Below are 6,437 nucleotides of genomic sequence, written 5' to 3' on the forward strand. Positions count from 1 at the left end.
TCTAGCCTAAAGACCTTTAAACCAGTCGTTCAGGAAGGCAGAGCTCATGGGTAGAGAGAGAGAGAGAGAGAGAGAGAGAGAGAGAGTATCTTCTTTTGTCCCATAAGCACCTGTTGGTGGATATTGTAACTACACACTCTGGCTGCAATAAGCATATTTGATTTATTTACTTATTTATTTATTTATTTAAAATGAATCTCATGGCTATAGAAAAGAATGGAAGCATATTTCATCCATGGAATAAAAAGTTAAGTTTTAAAAATTGTGCATTTTACTTTTCTAAGAATCGCAAGATATATATCAGACTTTGGAGCTGACTTTCTTATTCTCAGATCTGGACTTGAAAATGCACAATTAAAAGTAAAAGTGAAAATAATCAGAATTGTGAAATATAAACTCCTAATTGTAAGGAAAAAAGTCAGAATTGCAAGAGGTAAACTCGCAATTCAATTAACTAGGCTTTTTTATTCGGCAGCGGCTATTTGCACTAAGTGTACATAGTGATAGATGCTATTTACACTGTAAAAAAAATAAATAAATCGTAAAACAGTGGTCAAATGACTGGCAGCTACGGCTGCCAAAACCCCCCCGTAAAATTACAGTAAAATATCTTAATAGAAATAAATTGCAAAAAAAAAAATAATAATAATAATAATTTGACACAAATTTTTTACAGAAAAAAAAACTTATTTTACAGATTTTAAGATTTTTCTTGTTTCAATTACGATATTTTAATTTTACGTTTTTTGTTTGGCAGTCGTAGCTGCCAGTCATTTGACCGTTTTTTTACAGGACTTTTTTTTTTTTCAGTGTAAAACCCTCATTTTACTGATTTTTCCTGGATTATTACAATGAAAGCACTAAATGTTCTACAGAGAAACACTGTTATTTTACAAATCATTACAATCAAAAACCTTCAATAAAGTGTCAAAGTATGCTCAATATGGAAAATGTGTTTATTTGGAAGTCAAAATACAAAGCATGTACAAATGCCATATGAAATTAAAATTTTACATTTCAGTTTAAGAAATACAGCACAATTACATTTAAAATATTGTACTGATGAAGAGCATAGAACAGTTTCATCAAAATGTTGAATTAAATATATTCAACTTAAAGGACAAGTTCACTTTCAGAATAAATATTTCCTGATAATGTACTTGTCACAAACTTGGCCTCTGTGGCCCTCCCTGAACACCACCGGAGGGCACCATCACCAGAGTATTAGTTCTAGTGCTGAGCATAGATTAATCTAGATTAATCTCATCCAAAATAAAAGTTTTTGTGTACATAATATATGTGTGTGTATTGTTTATATTTATTATGTATATATGAATACACACCCATGTATGTATATATTTAAGAAAAATGTGTTATGTTTATATATTAAATATATTTATATATCATATAAATTATATTAATATAAATATATACATGTAAATACATGTAAATATTTTCAAAATATATACTGTATGTGTGTGTCTTTATATACACATAATAAATATTCACAGTACACACAGATATATTATATAAACGAAAACTTTTATTTTGGATGAGATTAATCTAGATTAATCTATGCCCAGCACTAATTAGTTCTGAACTGCATCGCCCACAATGCCCTGTACCTGAGACTGATTGCTGCACAGGTGTTTCCCATCTCTGTGCCCTTCATAAACTGCAACCCAACGCTCACTCTTTGTGTAGTCTTGTTTGGCCCCAGCTAACACTTCTGAGCGGTTTCCCTGTTCTTAGCTACCTGGTCTCATGGCATTTACGTACCTGGGTGCACTTTTTAGCGTGACATGAAATGCGTACCAATAAATACATATCACTGCAGTTTCCAAAATAAATGAACACTTTCACACAAATTTACAGAGTTGCGTTTAATAAAGCATAATTTTCGCACAATTACTTGAAGAATATCATGCTATGGCTTCAAAACAATATTAATATGCTGGGAGATTTGAAAACTGATGCTTTTGAACGTTAGCATCGCATACATCCAGCTTCTTATCTATGGGTATTTAACAGGTTTGTTCGGGAGCTCACGGAGTACGGAGACGGACTTAAGAGACGAGAAGCACCGGTTTGAATCCCGTGTAACTATGGTTCAACAAAGCAGTTAAAATCTGTGTAAAAGGAAGTTCAAATGGCACAGTTGTATCAGCTAATAAGTTTTTATATCAGTTTTGCATTTGCTAACACTATCGGGTAGGTTTAGGGCTGGATTTGGTGTGGGGCATATTTCCAACACGATGGAGCATTAACCTTTAGCGACAGTCCCCGGATATTTGAATTCTGAACCGCCGCAATACGTATCTGAAGCAACGTAATAAAAAAACAGCAATACGTACCAGTATCTACGTAATAAAAACGTGCCAGGGTTCACCTGTGTTTTAGCGCCACTCAGTGGACATTTCTATTTGAAACAGCGGCGAAACGTGCAGCAAGGTACTTAAAACGGTGTCGCACAAAAAGTGCGCAGAGGTACATATTTTTATGAGACCAGGTTGGTTATTAGTGATCGCCTGTTTATGACCTTGGACTGTTTTCCTGACTCTGTGATTCTCTGCCACCTGCCCTTGTGATCTGATCTCTGGACTGTTTGTTACTTCTCCTGTCTGCCGCCTGCCTCGACTTAAGCCTGGTAATTGTTTATGAGTTTGGATCTGTCTCTGTCACCCCTGTCGTTGTTGTCTGATCTTCGCCTGTTTGACTTTGCCTTTCAATAAAAGCTGCAAATGGATCCCCATGCTTCAGACCCGTCATTACAGTACTCACCCCCATGTAATCCATTTTTTTATTCTGGAATTTAACTCCTTTAAAACTGAAGAAATACAAAACTGATGTATCTACAAGATTGTCAAGATTGATTCTAAAGCAATTTTATTATTCAGATGTAAATTTACATTATCAATGAATTCTTCATAAACATTTCTTCAGAGCCCCCAGGAGGAATTTAATAACTAAAAATTGCATTTCTATCTCCTGTGGGCTCCATATACAGCGGTGTCCAAAATTATTAGAACACTAGTATTTTCACCAGCTAAAAATTGTTTTAAGTCAGTTATTTCTATCTTTTGCTGTGTGTCGGTAGGAAATATCAGTTTACATTTCCAAACATTCATTTTGCCATTAATTGTAATAATCCAGTGATATTTTTGTCTGACAGCAGCCAGTGATCCACACAGAGATCTGATCTGATCATCATCCAGTCTGTCTGGAGTGACATGAAGAAACAGAACAAACAGAGACAGACTAAATCCAGAAGAACTGTGTCTCCAAGATGCTTCAAGAAACATACCTGCAAAGCTATCTGAAAAACTAACCACAAGTGCACCGAGGGCAAAAGCTGCTTTAAACGCAAAGGATGGTCACACTAAATGTTGATTTAATTTAGTTAATAGAAGTTAATTGATAACATTTATTTATTACATTATTTTTGACAGCATTCTCATGTTACAGAATTTTTACAAAAGTGCCTAAAACTTTTAGCTTTGCAGTTACAGTAGGTTTCTTGAAGCATCTTGGAGACGTTGCCACAGTTCTTCTGGATTTAGATGATGAGATCAGATCTCTGTGTGGAGCACTGGCTGTTGTCAGACTCCTCATGCAAACGAAAATCTTACTGTATTATTACAATTAATGGCAAAATGAATGCTTGGAAATGTAAACTACTATTTCCTACTGACACAGCAATGGATGGAAACTGCAGGTCAAAGAAGAGGATGATTCAGAATCAGATGTCATGATAACAGCGAACCTATACAAAAATGGGACTGTTATGATTCAGGGTAATCTGAAATTTTTTTAAAAGGACTTCCTCCAAATTAAAGGAAAAGCTCAGCTGAACAAGACCAGCCCTAATACACTAAAACAGGCAGAAAACACCTCCATCTCCACCCATCAATCTACAAATGAGCAATCCAGGGATGGCAGTGAGGAGAACTCCCTTCTACACAGCATCATCAGCGACATGAAAGAAGTTCAGAGAGATGGAGCTGGAACTGGTGCAGCTGAGAGAAGAGCATGGAACAGTGCAGCAGACTGATCCAACAGAGAAAGAAGAGGATTACAGGGAAGAGATAGCAATGCTAAAGGAAGAAATTCAGGAACTGAAAAATCAGAAAGAGGAGGAGCACAACAAACAACTGTCTGTAATGAGAGAAGAAATGAGAGAGCTAAGAGAAGACAGAAGGAAAACAAGTGAAAATGGAAAACAACTGCCAGCTCTGAAGGAGCAACTGACACAGACAAGAGAAGAACTGGAAAGTTTAGAGCAGACTCCTTCAACAGCCACAGTCATCAACCCCGCAGTGCTCTTCCACCTGATTCCTACAGTCAAACACAGCCCCAGATCGTACTGCTAATGGACTCGAATGGCAAATTTGTTGATGAGATTAATCTAGATTAATCTATGCCCAGCACTAATTAGTTCTGAACTGCATCGCCCACAATGCCCTGTACCTGAGACTGATTGCTGCACAGGTGTTTCCCATCTCTGTGCCCTTCATAAACTGCAACCCAACGCTCACTCTTTGTGTAGTCTTGTTTGGCCCCAGCTAACACTTCTGAGCGGTTTCCTGTTCTTAGCTACCTGGTCTCATGGCATTTACGTACCTGGGTGCACTTTTTAGCGTGACATGAAATACGTACCAATAAATACATATCACTGCAGTTTCCAAAATAAATGAACACTTTCACACAAATTTACAGAGTTGCGTTTAATAAAGCATAATTTTCGCACAATTACTTGAAGAATATCATGCTATGGCTTCAAAACAATATTAATATGCTGGGAGATTTGAAAACTGATGCTTTTGAACGTTAGCATCGCATACATCCAGCTTCTTATCTATGGGTATTTAACAGGTTTGTTCGGGAGCTCACGGAGTACGGAGACGGACTTAAGAGACGAGAAGCACCGGTTTGAATCCCGTGTAACTATGGTTCAACAAAGCAGTTAAAATCTGTGTAAAAGGAAGTTCAAATGGCACAGTTGTATCAGCTAATAAGTTTTTATATCAGTTTTGCATTTGCTAACTCTATCGGGTAGGTTTAGGGCTGGATTTGGTGTGGGGCATATTTCCAACACGATGGAGCATTAACTTTTAGCGACAGTCCCCGGATATTTGAATTCTGAACCGCCGCAATACGTATCTGAAGCAACGTAATAAAAAAACAGCAATACGTACCAGTATCTACGTAATAAAAACGTGCCAGGGTTCACCTGTGTTTTAGCGCCACTCAGTGGACATTTCTATTTGAAACAGCGGCGAAACGTGCAGCAAGGTACTTAAAACGGTGTCGCACAAAAAGTGCGCAGAGGTACATATTTTTATGAGACCAGGTTGGTTATTAGTGATCGCCTGTTTATGACCTTGGACTGTTTTCCTGACTCTGTGATTCTCTGCCACCTGCCCTTGTGATCTGATCTCTGGACTGTTTGTTACTTCTCCTGTCTGCCGCCTGCCTCGACTTAAGCCTGGTAATCGTTTATGAGTTTGGATCTGTCTCTGTCACCCCTGTCGTTGTTGTCTGATCTTCGCCTGTTTGACTTTGCCTTTCAATAAAAGCTGCAAATGGATCCCCATGCTTCAGACCCGTCATTACAGTACTCACCCCCATGTAATCCATTTTTTTATTCTGGAATTTAACTCCTTTAAAACTGAAGAAATACAAAACTGATGTATCTACAAGATTGTCAAGATTGATTCTAAAGCAATTTTATTATTCAGATGTAAATTTACATTATCAATGAATTCTTCATAAACATTTCTTCAGAGCCCCCAGGAGGAATTTAATAACTAAAAATTGCATTTCTATCTCCTGTGGGCTCCATATACAGCGGTGTCCAAAATTATTAGAGCACTAGTATTTTCACCAGCTAAAAATTGTTTTAAGTCAGTTATTTCTATCTTTTGCTGTGTGTCGGTAGGAAATATCAGTTTACATTTCCAAACATTCATTTTGCCATTAATTGTAATAATCCAGTGATATTTTTGTCTGACAACAGCCAGTGATCCACACAGAGATCTGATCTGATCATCATCCAGTCTGTCTGGAGTGACATGAAGAAACAGAACAAACAGAATCCAGAAGAACTGTGTCTCCAAGATGCTTCAAGAAACATACCTGCAAAGCTATCTGAAAAACTAACCACAAGTGCACCGAGGGCAAAAGCTGCTTTAAACGCAAAGGATGGTCACACTAAATGTTGATTTAATTTAGTTAATAGAAGTTAATTGATAACATTTATTTATTACATTATTTTTGACAGCATTCTCATTTTACAGAATTTTTACAAAAGTGCCTAAAACTTTTAGCTTTGCAGTTACAGTAGGTTTCTTGAAGCATCTTGGAGACGTTGCCACAGTTCTTCTGGATTTAGATGATGAGATCAGATCTCTGTGTGGAGCACTGGCTGTTGTCAGACT

The sequence above is a fragment of the Onychostoma macrolepis genome, chromosome 22 (genome assembly GCF_012432095.1).
Source record: "Onychostoma macrolepis isolate SWU-2019 chromosome 22, ASM1243209v1, whole genome shotgun sequence".
NCBI classification, from domain to species: Eukaryota; Metazoa; Chordata; class Actinopteri; order Cypriniformes; family Cyprinidae; genus Onychostoma; species Onychostoma macrolepis.